The sequence below is a fragment of the Pan paniscus genome, chromosome 15 (genome assembly GCF_029289425.2).
Source record: "Pan paniscus chromosome 15, NHGRI_mPanPan1-v2.0_pri, whole genome shotgun sequence".
Lineage (NCBI taxonomy): Eukaryota > Metazoa > Chordata > Mammalia > Primates > Hominidae > Pan > Pan paniscus.
Window position 1 is genome coordinate 95,539,757 of NC_073264.2, and position 15,824 is coordinate 95,555,580.

Here is a 15,824-nt window from a genome sequence, read left to right on the forward strand (position 1 = left end):
GGGAAAGTCTTGTCCACGTGGTTACTTCCACAATTGTCTATTGCAGCATCTGGGCTGATCCCCCCAGAGGAAATGCATCATGGGAAGATCCTGTGAGCTGGTCATGAATAAGGGGCATCTGGGGGAGGCCCTGCCCCACCACAGGTCCCTGCCTGGAGATGGGAGCCTTGTGGTATGGGCTGGATAGGGATGTGAGAGTCGAGATTTGGGGTCTGCAGCAAGGAATCGGGTAAGGGGGTGAGGTGTGCCAGTGGCCCTGGGCCAAGTAAATCAAGACTGAGTGGCTGGTCAGGAGAACAACAGTGGACTTCATGGGAGCTGAACTCATTGGCAAAGTGCCCCCGGAGAGTGCTGGCCACCCCACAAACACACACACCCCATGCACACCCTCACTATGCACCCTCCTTCCCAGGCACCAGCTTCCTTCTTTGAGAGGCTGTGCAGGTCACTGGTTAAGGCGTGGGTTCGGGATCTAACATCTGGGGCCAAGCCTTAGCTCCATCGCTCTTTTTGTGAGCTCTTAGACAAGCCACTTAACCTCTCTGTGCCTCGGTTTACTCATCTGTGAGATAGGAAGACTCTAAGAAGAGTCACTTCCATCAGGACTGTGAAGATCGAATGAGATAATAACATTTAAGCACTTCGGGCAGCCTCTGGCATGTGATGGGCCCCAAGTCAATGCTAACCACCAAAGGCCATGACCTTTGGGGATGTGTCCTGGCTCTGAAAAACCTTATAGATGGGTCTCAGGGGTCTAAGTGGGGGAACAACTGCTGCGTTTGGCCCCAGACTTGGGGAGCAGCACCTGTTGTTGAGGGACACCTCCTCAGATTCAAACTTCCATTTTTTCCAGAAAAAGGCTGTCAATCCCCTCTTTAGGGGCCGTGCTCATTTTGGCTTTCCGAAGGTGAAGGGCCAGGTGCCTTTAGCATTTTTCTGAGCACCTGTGACATGCAGAGGATGTGGGGTGACCACAGCTAGGCGGACTTGGATCCGGGGGAGGGCCTCAGTTCTCTGAGCCTTGGTTTCCTCATCTATAAAATAGGGATAAAAGTTTCTTTCCCACATAGCTCTTCTGAGGCTTAGATGAGGCGATGCTGGTGGGGTGTTTAACACAGAGCTCTGTTAGCATAATGGACACTTGTGTCTGTCTTCTTATAACTCATTTAATGAATGAATGAAGTTTGCACCATTTTTTCACCTCCTCCAGTCACCTTTCAAATTAGCCAACTTGCAAAACCCCAGCAGACACACTTTCCTTCTGTGTGTAATCTCCTGAGCCGCTTCCTGTGTGTTGGGGAGGGGAGGGGGGATTTCTGCATTTTCTGGAACTATTTGGCCTACTCACGGCTTCTTTTTTTTTTTTTTTTTTTTTTTTGAGACAGAGTCTCACTCAGTCACCCAGGCTGGAGTACAGTGGCGCAATCTTGGCTTACTGCAAACTCCACCTCTCGAATTCTGGAATTACAAGCGATTCTCATGCCTCAGCCTCCAGAGTAGCTGGCATTACAGGCATGTGCTACCAATTCCAGTTAATTTTTGTATTTTTAGTAGTGACAGGGTTTCACCATGTTGGCCAGGCTGGTCTCAAACTCCTGGCCTCAAGTTATCTGCCCGCCTCGGCCTCCCAAAGTGCTGGAATTACAGGTGTGAGCCACTGTGCCTGGCCTTTACTCTTTATCCTTACTCAGACAGAGAAAAATAAGGCAAAGCTATACATTATAAGGGGCAACATAGTTAAAAGAAGGAATAAAAATGCATCTATAGCTTCATCCCCTTCTTGTTAAAATTACTAAAACTCATGTTTTATTGCAGCTAACCTTTTCTGAACTTTATTTTAACTTTACTCTTTTGAGGTTATGGGCCATGATGGTCATTACTGATTGGAAGCTTTTAAGAGACTCAATGTGTCCTATTGAACTATAATTATGATTTGATTTTAGATGGTCAACTTGTCGCGTTTTGGTCAATAGGAACCCTTTTAAGTTATCTCTTTATCCCTTTGACAATCTCTGCTGATGTTTCAGCAACACACACTTGCTTTCTGGCAAGGCCACCATGTTCATGTCCCAGGTCTGTCTTCATTTTCTCTTGCCCCAAGACATGGCACTGGGGTATCTTCCCTGGGAGAGGAAGCAAGCACGCAGTGACAGAGGCCTTCTGGGAACCACAGGCAGGGCTGAGCATGCAAGACTCACCCTTGCGTGGGGACTATGGGAGACCCAGCAGGACTTGAGGGCTTATTATTCAGAAATACATGCCCTGCGTGGGTGGCTTAGATAACAGAGAGCAATAGGGCTCTTAATTTGCCCAACTCCGACCTTGGCTTCAAATTGTTCGATTTACCCTGTTGACTCCTTCATGTTGATTTTGAGCATTTCTATTTGCTTGGTTTTAACAGGCCTCTTGCTTCCATTTTATAATATAAATCTCCAAATACTTCAGCGGTGGTGTGCCACCCCCTGAATCGTGGCTGAGACTCCTTGCACATGTGGCCTCTGCCAGGCCCTGTCTTAAACACTTCACATGCATCACCTCACTCTATCCTGTGCAGTGAGTACCACTGTTACCGCCTTAGAACAGATGAGGAAACTGAGGCAGAGTGTTACCCTGATGCTGAAACAGGTACTTCCCTCTCTCCCTTCCTCTCTTTTTCCCTGCTTGCTGCTTCCCCAACACTTCCTACACATCCCTTTGTAACATTAGCATAATAGGTAACAGTGAGCACGTGGCTCATGCCAGAGCCATTCCAAGCATTTGTTACAGATTAACTCCTCGTCCTCACATCAAGCCTATGAAGTCGATATTTCTGTTATCCCATTTTACAGATGAGGAAACTGAGGTTCATAGACGTCAAGCACCTAGCCCTGGGTCACAGAGCTGGCAAGTGGTGGAGGGCAGATTCTAACCAGGCTGTGAGGTGCATGACCCCAAAGCTCGGTGGCATCACCAGGCTGCAAGTAACCGGAGGGCAGGGACTGTGTTTTTTCCATCTCTGTGGCTTTGTACTGAGCACAAAATAGGTGATCAAAGGTTGCTTCATGAACTGAGTTAATCAAGGGTCGTGGAAATGGAGCATTTCTTTAATCAGATGGCTGAGGTGTCTTGCCAGGGTGAAAGTGTGAAAACCTTGCATATGCTAAAAATTTGTGTGAGGCGTGCAACTTCTTAGGTAAAACAAAACAAAACAAACCCAGTTGCTTTATTATTCAAGCTGGAGTCTAACACTGAGAAGGGAGAGGTTAGCAGGCTGCCAAAGCCTCCCAGCCAGGACCTAGAACCCAGTGCCAAGCCTGGGCTTCCACCACCACCCAAGCTGCTTTTCCACCCGCCTCCTCTGTCTGCCCCATGAGAAAAGGGAAACAGTCCGTGGGAGGACAACAGAGCAAGGACTGAGCTGTCATGATGAAATCCACCGATGAGGAAGGAGGTTGCATCATGCCCCTGCCGTCCCTCTTTCCATTCTCCTTGTGGCCCCTCCTGAGCTCATCAGCAGAATCCCAGCCAAAGCAACCCATTTGCTGATTGGTTACCAGATGCCAAGGCCTCTGTCAGAAATTTGTGCTCACAAACGTTCATTTCCCCAGCAGCTCTGCAAGGAAGGTTTTATTATACCTACTTTGCACGTTAAGATTGAAGAGAATATATAAGATGACACTATAAAGCCTCTCTTGAATCCTCCAGCCTCTCCGCATCTCCCCTGTGCCACCATCCCTTCCCTGTCTTTATCGATTTACTTTTTATGGACGTGTTATTTGCATGTAGTAAAACTGTAACTCCTAAATACACAGCTCAATACATTTTTACATGTGTGTGCATCTGTATAACCACCATTCTGAGCAAGACAGAGCAAATTCTCCCATCCACAAAGTCCTCTTTCTATCAATGCCTCCCGAAGGTAACTTCTGTTCTGACTTCTGTCTCCATAGACTGGTTTTTCCCCTTCTAGAAGAGCATGTAAATGGGATAATACACTACCTATGTTTTTGTGTCTGTCTTCTTTAGTTCAACATCATGTTTCTGAGATTGATCTATGTTGTCACCAATATCAGCAGTGCGCTTATGCTTCTTGCTGAGTCCTATTCCATCATCATTGTGTGGGCGGACCACAATTAGCCCATTTATTGACGGATGTCTGGGTGGCTTCCACTTTGGTCTGTTATGGATGAAGCTTCTAAGAGCATTCATGTAGAAGTCTTTGTATTTTCATTTCTTTTGGGTGGAATGGCTATTTGTAGAGTATGATAAACTGTATTTAAAAAAAACCCTTTTCTCTCCACTCCTTGCTTTTTTTTTTCTCTTCCCTCCTTCCCCTTTCCTTGCTGTCTTGGAAGGATTCCAGGAATTAAGTGGAAAAGAAGTTGGACATAGTTCAAATCCCAGATCTGCCATTAACCACCAAGAACCCAGAGCCAGCGACTTCATCTCTTTTATCTGTGGAATGGAGATGATAGTCCTGACATGGTGGGGCTGCAGTGAGGATTACAGAAAGTGCCTGGTTGAATAAATAGTATTTCCTTACTCTTTCACCCTTGGGACTGTGTGCCTGTTGTTCTGATGGCAGACAAATAGAAATTTAATTCAGTGAAATGACTGGGAACAAAAAACAAAGTTGTTTCAGGAATTTAGTGAAAAATCAATGATTTCCATTCTACTTAAACTGGTTCTCAGGGCCTGGTGTTTGGCTCTCCCCCTCAGAGAGCATTGGGCAAGAAGGGCAAACACAAGCTGGGTCAACATCAGCCCTCCTAGCAAACAATGAGGACATGTGTGTTCTGGACTTCTCTACCCTCTTCCCTCTACCTCTGTTCTCCAGCGGGGCTACGTGGGAAGCAGATAGGGAAGACTCTGTGAAGCTACTTAGGCTCAGGTACTGGAAGCTGTGTGGATGGGATTCAGGGAGCTGAGGACACACTTGGAGAAGTGCCTTGCTCTCTTGGGATGGAGCCCTCAGGTTTACCAGGGAGGGCAGGGCAAGGCACTTAGGGTGCTGAAGACAAACAGTTTGCACACATGTGCATACACACACTAACATCCCCACATAAGACTTTTGGGGGTCTCCTTCCTTATTTTAAGGGCTCTGGAAAAAATGATGGCCCTGACACCACCTGAAATAGTGTAGACTATGGCAAGATTATGAGATTTGGGAGAGTTAGAGCTAGGCTCAGTTTACTGTGGACAAGTTACTTAACTCCTTATGGCTTTACTGTCCATATGTGTAAGTGGAGTTTATAGTTCCGAGGTCTCAGAGTTGGTTGTTAAGATGAAATAAATGAGTACACAGAGAGGACCAGCATAGAGAAGACACTTCATAATGTCAAAGGTATCTGAATAAGAGTGACTCCATCTTGAATAGGGACTGGTTAGAATGAGGCTGAGACTTACTGGGATGCATTCCCAGATGGTTAAGAGATTCTAAGTCACAGGATGAGTTAGGAGGTCAGCACAAGGTCATAAAGAGCTTGCCAATAAAACAGGTTGAAGTAAAGAAGCTGGCCAAAACCTACCAAAATCAAGATGGCCACAAGAATGACCTCTGGTTGTCTTCACTGCCACACTTTCACCAGCACATAACAGTTCACAAATGCCATGGCAATGTCGGGAATTTACTGTATATGGTCTAAAAAGGGAAGGCATGAATAACCCACCCTTTGTTTAGCATATCAAGAAACACCATAAAAATGGGCAACCAGCAGCCCTCAGGGCTGCTCTGTCTATGGAGTAGCCATGCTTTTATTCCTCTACTTTCTTAATAAGCTTGCTTTCACTTTATTCTGTGACTTACCCTGAATTCTTTCTTGTGCAAGATCCAAGAACCCTCTCTTGGGGTCTGGATCAGAACCCCTTTCTGGTAACAATAATGTTGATTCCCTTTCTTTTCCTTTTTGGAAAAAAAAATTGGGCAGTCCCCAAACCAGAACAGGTTCAGAGAGACTCCTCCTCTTTCTATTTTCCTCTTCTCTTTTGGTCTTTTGTTTTGGTTGGAAGTAAGAGAACAAAGCCACATACAATACATTGTATAGGGTAAGAGTCTATGCATATACAGAGAAACTAAAGGAGATGCATGGAAGGCTCTGAGGCACAACCCAGTGACTCTCCTGGAATGCAGATTTGCCAGCTGGGACAATGACTTCTACTTTGTTCTTTATGTTTCTGTGTGTTTATATTTTCACAAGAATGGGTTGCCTTTATAAGAAAGCATGCCTTTAATTCCTTTTAACTTAAACAAATGGAAAGACTCTATTCAAATACATGACAGTTTCTTTCAGGGTCTCTAAAAAGGTGACTTCCCCGGGGGTTCTCCTTAACCTTTTTGGCTTTCCTCCAAATGCCTTAACCCTCGGAAGGTGGTCTGATGGAGTGGAAAAGCTTCTGTGATGAAGTCGAACAACATGGGGCTCAAATCCTAATCTGTTGCTTATTAGCTGTGGGAATTTAGGAAGTTATTTAATCTCTCATTGAGCCCAGGAATAAAACTGGGAATGTACCTACTTTGGTGTGTTTTGGAGATGGCTGATGTAGTAACAATATACAGTCCAAGCATATAGAAGCTCCTTGAGGAGCAGCAGTTTTGTAACTGCCCAATGGGTTCACCTTGCCCTCTGCCTAGACAGAGCCGATTTATCAAGATGGGGCAATTGCAATGAAGAAAGAGTAATTCACACAGAGCCTGCTGTGCGGGAGACTGGAGTTTTATTGTTTCTCAAATCAGTCTCCCCAAGCATTCAGGGATTGGAGTTTTTAAAGATAATTTGGCAGGTAGGGGCTTGGGAAGTGGGGAGTGCTGATTGGTCAGGTTGGAAGTAGAATCATAGGGGGGTCGAAGTGAGTTTTTCTTGCTGTCTTCTGTTCCTGGGTGGTTTGGCAGAACTGGTTGAGCCAGATTACTGGTCTGGGTGGTGTCAGCTGATCCATCGAGTGTAGGGTCTGTAAAATATCTCAAGCACCGATCTTAGGTTTTACAATAAGTGATGTTATTCTCAGGAGCAATTTGGAGAGGTTCAGACTCTAGGAGCCAGAGGCTGCATGACCAGTGAACTGTAATATCTCATCTGTAGCTAATTTGTTAGTCCTGCAAAGACAAACTGGTTCCCAGGGAAGAAGGAGATCTTTTCGGGAAAGGGCTATTATCAATTTTGTTTCAGAGTCAAAACCATGAACTGAATTCCCTCCCAAAGTTAGTTCGGCCTATGCCCAGGAATGAACAAGGACAGCTTAAAAGTTAGAAGCAAGATGGAGTCGGTTAGGTCTGATTTCTTTCACTGACACAATTGCCTGAGTTATAATTTTGCAAAGGCAGTTTCAGTCTCCTTCCCTGTGTGTTAGTTCAGTCTCCAAGGATATGACCTCCAGCAATGCCGTGCCATAGTCACTGCATGCTGTCATCTCACTCTGCAGATGAGCAACTGAAACTCAGAGAATTTAAGTGACTTGTTGAGTTGTGCCCGGGAAAACCAGCATTCTTCCTTGTTCTCTGTGTTTACATTATTATAGGTATTCTCTATGCATTATGGCCATGCCATATTTTGGCTTTGACCCTGGTGCCTGAAGAGGTCATTAGATCTGTGTTTGTCCTTCACTTGTCCTTGCATTTTGCACCAGGCGTGTTTTCTCCAAGTGGAATCTGGAGGCTTCCCTGGGGATGGGATCCCATGACCTGGATTTCAAACCTTATGACATTAGCCTCATTAGCATGGAAAGACCCTGGGGAATACAGTATTTTTGTCCCTGAAGAACATCTTTCAGATGCAAAAGCAGCACTTCCAGCATCCCTGTGTGGATCCTTTGACTTAATAGTTCATCATGTTGGTCATTTGGTCACCTAAGGTAGAACTCTTCTGCAACTGGGACTTGTTTTCTACCAGAGAGTTTGGTGATCCTTGAGGATTTGCAATTCTCCTGAGCTCAGGGCAGTTCTGAAATAGGTCTCCAAGTACAGTTTTTTAAATCCTGATTCCACACTAAGTATGAAAACATGAATTAGTCAACAAAAATGATGTTGGTGTTTTCCCCCTGCATCTTCAAGCTCAGCATATTAAAACATCACATCAGGTGCACACCTGTAATCTCAGCTACGCAGGAGGCTGAGGCAGGAGAATTGCTTGAGCCCAGGAGGCGGGGGGGTGCAGTGAGCCAAGATTGTGCCACAGCACTCCAGCCTGGTGACAGAGCGAGACTCCGTCTCAAAAAAACCCAAAAAACCAAAAACCAAAAAAATCAAAACCCATCACATCAGGAAGGGACTACATGCCTGTGAGCCACTGGGATTCTTAGTCGGATGGATCTCTCAGAGCTCTGGGATTACAAAGCTTTAATCCGAGGAAGTTACTGAGTAAATATCTTCATTTCACAATTTATATTTTTTCATACTTTGTTTCAACTTCTTTCCTCTTTCACTTAAATTTGGCATTAGTAAGGACCCTAGCAGAAGGCCAGTTTGTAATTTTGATCACTTGTCTGCCACACTGTGCAGTAAGTCTAATTAGTAAATCTCTTGCATATCAATATTTCCTGATACATTTTCCCATGGAGGCTAGAGTACTACCTTTGATTTTATGATTTATGTCAGCCATTCCCAATCTTTTTGGTACCAGGAATTGGTTTCAAAAAAGACAATTTCCACGGATGGAGGTTGGGATGATGGCTTTCGGATGAAACTGTTCCACCTCAGATCATCCTTAGATTCTCATAAGTGTGCAGCCTAGATCATTTGCATGTGCAGTTCACACTAGCGTTTGCACTCCTATGGGAATCTAATGCCACAGCTGATCTAACAGGAGGGCACTGATCTCACTCACTGCTCCCCTCCTGCTCTGCAGCCCGGTTCCTAACAGGCCAAGGACCGGTACTGGTCTGCAGCCTGGGGATTGAAGACCCCTGATTTATGTGAACCTTTGAAATCTCCATTTCCCCTTAGGTTCATGGATTAGTCTCATCCAAAAATGGTCTGTAAAACATTACAGCAAATTTCGTATGCTTAGCATGTGTGTGTGTACACATACACATGCAGGAGTTTAGCACTTCACATTTAAATGCCTTGGATATCACATCTATCCTGCCTTTGTAGCTAGGGAAAATGAGCCTGCTTCTCAGTAGGGGCTGTAGGGAACTGTGCAATGGAAGAAAAATAGCAGTGACATATTGTTCTTTCAAATTCCTTATGTCTGGTTTGAATGCCAATAAGCTTACCAAGTGACAACAGCCAACTCCAGAATTCCCCTGTTTCCTAGGCCCAGCCAACAGTTGACTTTGCACTTTCCTTGACTGCTAACAATTGGAGGAATGCAAATATCAAACATTTGCACTGAGCAGTGTCTGCAAGACTGGGCCATTTTAAGTGACAGTCTCCCTGACAGAGACTATAAACTGACCCTAAAGAAGAAATGACTGGTACCCACTATCAGAGCATGAGCATCTTTTTGGGAATGTTCCAGAAGCCATATACCAGGTCACAGATGGCTGCATAGAAACTTCCAGAAGGAAGGCTAAGTTGAGTGTGAGAGACATCACTAATGCTTGCCAATATCTGATTCTCTTTTTCCTCTGGGCATATAGAAGGCAACAATTTCCAGCCAAGTTGCAGGTGGATGGGTCTGTGTTCTGGCCAAAAATAATGCTAGAATAAATGCTACCTATCACATCTGGACTGAAGAAGGGAAAGGCCTCTGAGTGATTCTCCAGTCTGTCTTTGCTCACTGTGGTCAAGATGAGGGCTCATGCTGAGATGGGAAGCCATGAGAATGGACACCTTGATCACTGCATCCATTCAGACATGATGCCTTGAAAAACAGTTGGTCTGAGAGTTGTTGAAACCCATACCCAATCTGCATGAGAGAGAGATTTTATCCTGAAGCCACTAAGATTGTTGGAATTGTATGCTGCTGAAGCATAACCTAATCCTTCCTGACTAATACAATAAGATGTTTGTATTTTGCTGATGCCACCTCATGTTACAGCTTGCTCACAACCATAACCATAGAATTCCTGTTATAAAAAGTGTCTTTTCTAGCCTTGGCAACATAGCAAAACCCCATATCTACAAAAAATAAAAAAAATTAGATGGGCATGGTGGTGTGTGCACCTGTAACCTCAGCTACTTGGGAGGCTAAGGTGGGAGAATAGCTTGAGCCTGGGAGTCTGAGGTTGCAGTGAGCTGTGATTGCACCACTGCACTACAGCCTGAGCAACAGAATGAGCCCCTACATCAAAAAAAATCATTTTAGTTAAAATAATAAATCTCTTATTTGCCTTGAAGTGATTGAGGTTATTACTTTGGTTTTTAGCAAGCCAAAAATAGGAATAACGATTCCATGTGGTTGATATAAGATTAGATCCTATCTTAGTCCATTTATGGACGTAAGAATTCAAATTTTTCATTTTTAGATTAAACTTCTAAAATTATTGTAACCGCATATGAGATGGTTCTACTTTCCTGTGTACTGGCTTATTAAGTAATTTACTTTTAAAAAATCTCAGGCACATCATAGTTGAGATTAAGAGGACTCTGTGAAAGTCACATAGAATGTATTTTAACAATTCCCCAGGTGAGTCTGATTGCCGTGCATCTGGACCATAAACAAATGTTTGGAAACAAATAATCTAAGCAGTGTGAGTGGCTGGCTCAAATTTCTTTCTTTCTTTCTTTCTTTCTTTCTTTCTTTCTTTCTTTCTTTCTTTCTTTCTTTCTTTTTTTTTTTAACAGAGTCTCTCTCTTTTGCCCCAGCTGGTGTGCAGTGGTGTAATCTCAGCTCACTCCAACCTCCACCTCCCAGGTTCAAGTAATTTTCCTGCCTCAGCCTCCTGAATAGTTGGGACTACAGGTGTATGCCACCATGCTCAGCTAACTTTTGTATTTTTAGTAGAGACGGGGTTTCACCATGTCGGCCAGGTTGGCCTTGAACTCCTGACCTCAAGTGATCCACCTGCCTTAGCCTCCCAAAGTGCTGGGATTACACGCTTGAGCCACCATACCTGGCCTTCAAATTTCAAATGAATAATTCCTGATGTATCCTCCAGTTCTGTTGATCTTATATCTCTGTTCTGTCAACTATTTCTTCCTTCTTTCTTATTTTCATGAACAATGTCACTGATATTTAACAGCTAACCCCTTATATACTTCCTATGTACATGTTGCATTATGCTAGTCACCGGCCCAAGTTGATTCTTAAATAACCCTGTTAGATAGGTAGTTTATAGTTCTTTATCAGTTTTCTCAATTGTTTTACAAGTACTGAGTAAGGGGCTGCAAACCAACATCCACAACTAGACATCTTCTTGTGAGCTGGCCTCATTTCAGTAGGGATAACCCTTGACTGAATCTGCCTGCAGGTTGCAGTCTGGGCTGAAGTGATCAAGCAACTCAGATGTGCACAGAAAACACAGCGTGGCTGGAACTGTGTTACACTGAGTGATAAATAACTAAAATGACTCAATGTCAATCAGCAAAATATATGTCTCAAACTCAAGTGAGGCTTGAAGAGTATTGCAATGTCTGGAATCCGTTGGCCAAGGATCCTAATCAAAGACTGGGTAGCAGTTGTGATGGAGGAAAAAGTAAACAGTGGTTGACTCCAATCCCTGCCCTGAGACTTGGCCGGAACTTCAAGGATCCCAACTCCTCATCTGACCTTCCTTCCTTTCTTTCCCCTGACAGTGTTCCAGTTGATGGGCACATTGTCCCCAGAAGTCATTAATCCCCTAGAACAGCATTTGTGCTTCTTTCCTCTGCTTCAGTCTGTAGCAACACCTCTTTGGCATCCTCTTCTGCTCAGATTCCATGCTAACTCCTCTATAATTCCTCATCTAGAACTAATCATGCTGGTTTCTGAAATCCCAGAGTAATTTCATTCTATGTTATTTTACATGTAAACTGAGTTCAGGGACAAGATGTGGTACCACTCCCCTGGCATATTACCAACTTTAGCCCCACCTCTTCCTGGTCACTATTACTTGAGTTTGCACTCAGGGATCACTGTGTGCCCACGCTCTGGATGCCCAGTGGTGAGACTGGTCCCCTAAATAGCTAAGCAGGCTCACTTTCCCTGTGGGGGAACTTCAGCTGAGCCATGTTGAAGACCTTGAGGAGGGAACAATGGTCAGGAGAGGTCAGAGATTGAATTGCTCAAGACTTTCCTGCTGTCTCTTCCTTGTTTCAACTTGTGACTGCACTGAGCTCCCAAACCCCACCTCCCATCATCCCATGAAGAGAACAGTGGGCTCAATTGTCTCATATCAGAAATTACATTATCAGTACATACGGGGAAAGGGTAAATTTTGGAACTTGTTTATCAACTTTTGTGCATCTTAGGGCACCTCCCACAGGGTCTGGCAGAAATAAACTGTGTTTGTTAGCAGAGGAAGATGATTAAGTAGAGGTGAAGTAATTGATGGTTCGAGAGTAGGAGGGATTGCTGCTAAGCCTTGTCTTAGGACTGGTGAAGGAGGTAGATCAAGTGCATAAGTGGATTGGCCTTGGCCGCCTGCATAGACACTTCACCCAAATACAGAAGAGAAAGAAGAACATGAGAGCATATTTTCAGGAATGTAGAAGAATGTTGAGCTGGAAGCATGTTCTCTTTTGATTGCTTTAATTTTCTCAGTGCAGCAAGGATGTCATTGGCTTAGAATAAGAATGGAGAAGGAGGTTTTGGAAATCTGAGGAAAGAGAGGAAAGCATGAAATAGTCACCTAGGAGAATGGGAAAGAATGAATTAGAGAATTTATTAGAATGGATTATTGCAGAGAATGGATTTGAGAAATACAGTATGATTGCTAGGTAGCATTAGGAGTCCTTGGTGATTGTGGTGATTGTACAGTGATAGCGTGACCAGTCACAGTGGATGTGCTGCCCTCCCATGTCTTTCAGCTGTACAGAGCACACATGGAGTATACACACAGGAGGATTTAATCAGGCTTTGGTTTTGCTAGTATGATAAGGGAAAGAAGAGCATGGTAGTTGACTGATTATAATGCTGGGTCACACAGTATTGGCAATTACAAGATCAAGGCCGTGATCATGGGAGTGAGTGTCTTAGTTTGAGTGAAGGGAAACATTATGAGAGGACAGGGGGAGACACAGGAATGAGAAAGTCCTGTTTTTGTGAATATTGACATTGCCGAGAGTTAAGAAAGGAGAAAGGTTGGAGAGCATGACAATGAGCCAGTAGCAAAAAATCTTCAAGGAAGAGAAACCAATAAATAATATAAATGTTAAGTTGCATTATAGAGGAAATTAGTAAGAGGCAGAGATAGAAGATAGGATGTATATGGGAGCCTGCTTTAGGTAGAGTGGTTAGGGAAATTATCTGTGAAGAGATGAACTAAGGTTGATACCTACAGAATGAAAACGGAGGATGTAAACATGCCAGGCAGAGGAAACAACTGCATATGCAAAGCCCCTGAGGCAAGAAGGAGCTTATTCCAGGACTTACAGAAAGATTCTTGTGGCTGGAACATAATGACATGTGGGAAAATAGTGGGAGATATTTGTTAGATAGAGGTGTCTGCCTAACTAAGAGACAGAGCAAGGCTCTCTAGAGGACAGTGGATTTATTCAGGAATGGGCCCTGCATTGGGAACAAGCAGGCTGCAGTAAACTATGTGCGTGTTCCAGGAGGTAAAGGAAGACAAAGGGGTTTGCAGGAAAAATGAAGAGAATTACATAACTGTTTTGACATAATTATCCTTGGTTACAAGGATCAGAAACAAGGGTGGTGCCACTCTGAGGGTGGATAGGCATTTGCTGGGTAGATGTCGCCACAAGAGTATCCTTTTGTGTAAGGTTGTGATGGCCTTTGTGCAAGGTTGTGGTTTTTGCCATCTTTTGTGATAGTCCTTGTTATCGGGCATATGTTTACAAGAACGCTTTCTTCATGGCCTTCTCTGGCTCCATTTGTCAGGGATTTAACACAAGTGACTCCATTTTGATTCTGACAACTTCTATACTTCCCCTTTTGTTCAAGATCTTTCTTCCAAAGCACTGCTGATCAGTCATTCTATAGTTAGGTTTTGGTTTTTTGCTTGTTTGTTTTTGAGACAGGGTCTCACTCTGTTGCCCAGGCTGGAGTGCAACATTGGCTCACTGCAACCTCCTCCTCCCAGGTTCAAGTGATTCTCCCACCTCAGCCTCCTGAGTAGCTGGGATTACAGGCACCCACCACCATGCCTGGCTAATTTTCATATTTTTAGTAGAGATGGGGTTTCACTACATTGGCCAGGCTGATCTTGAACTCCTGAGCTCAAGTGATCATCCTACTTTGGTCTCCCAAAGTGCTATGATTACAGGCATGAGCCACCGTGCCTGGCCAAAATGTACCATCTCAAGGAGAAAAAGAGGAAGAGCAGAAGGCCATAGTGCATGACCTGCAAATCACATGCAGCAAGCTCTAACAACAGTTGAACCTCTGGAATATGAATCTGAGAAGTTTCAACAGGAAAACTCTACCTTGCAAAATGAAATTACCAGTGTAGCTGAAGAAGATAGTATTTCTAACTTGAAACCAGGGAAATTAAATGAAGACTAAAACAGAAAAAGCTGCAATTTAGAAGCTGTCTGAAAATTTAAAGAAACAGGCTTCAGAAATAAAATTAAAAACTCTTGCAAGTTTTGTAAAGAGCAAATCAATACTTGAAGAAAACTGTTGTTCTAATATAGGGGAATCAAATTTTATTCAGCACATAGAAAATACTTTTCATGAATTCATTTTTCATAAACCTTTTACAACTTACTCAGACCTTTCATTATATACTTAGACCTTTGTTTCTTCCTTTCTTAAACAGTCATGTTACTTTAGGACAAAAATGTACTTTCCTTTTTATTATTATTTGAAAAATAATTTTTTTAAACTTCCTTACCAAAAATGCATATGTATGACTTATAACTTCCTTCACATCTTTCTTTCCTACTTACTGTTTTTTTCTATCTTGTCTTTCTTTTCCAAATTTATTTTTTTAAAAAACCTTAAATAGCCTCTGAACTTAGACACAATTATTCTTTTTCTCAATAAAGAGCTTATTTTAATGTCTTTCTTATATTTTCATCATAAATACATCTTTTAGTACACTTGTTATACAGAATTATATGTATTAATTAGAATCATTAACTCTCAGTAGCCTAAATTTCCAGTGAAAATATGAGAAGCAAGAAATTTTTAACTGTGATGTATCAGTATTTTACAGATAAGAACCATTTTATAATTTTAGAAACATGTTTCCCCATAACGTAATTTTTATGTGTACTAAAAGACCCAAATATATTTTAGTCTTTATATAAAATTTAAGAAGCCAAGAACAAACTTACATTGATGTTCACTAATTTATGTTTCAGTATTTTATTTTATTTGGAAATGACCTGAACATCTGATAAGTATCTATTGCTTAATTAAATATAATATAACTTCAAGATTTTAAATTACAGAAAAAGTTCATTTATAATCATTTATTCCATTTACATTCACTTTTTTCATTTATTTATTTATTTAACAATTATACCTAGATTACTTTTAAAAACTAAACTATTAGACAAAGTTAGTCAGCATTTCAAGTTATTTCCTTAATAACAATTTTTATAACTTGTGAATATCAGATATTCACCTACATAAGAACCCTAAATACTTGGGTATTTGCCAATAACTCAGAAGATACAGCTGTTTTTATTAAACAAACAATATTAAATTAGTCTACTTATCAAAGAGTTTCACAAAGATCATTTTGATTTTAGGCTGAGTTTATAGTTTTATGACTTTAAAGCATCTAGCAGAGACAAATATAATCTTGTCTGACCAGTAAACTCAGGCAACAAACTATGCTGAAAACTATGAATACAT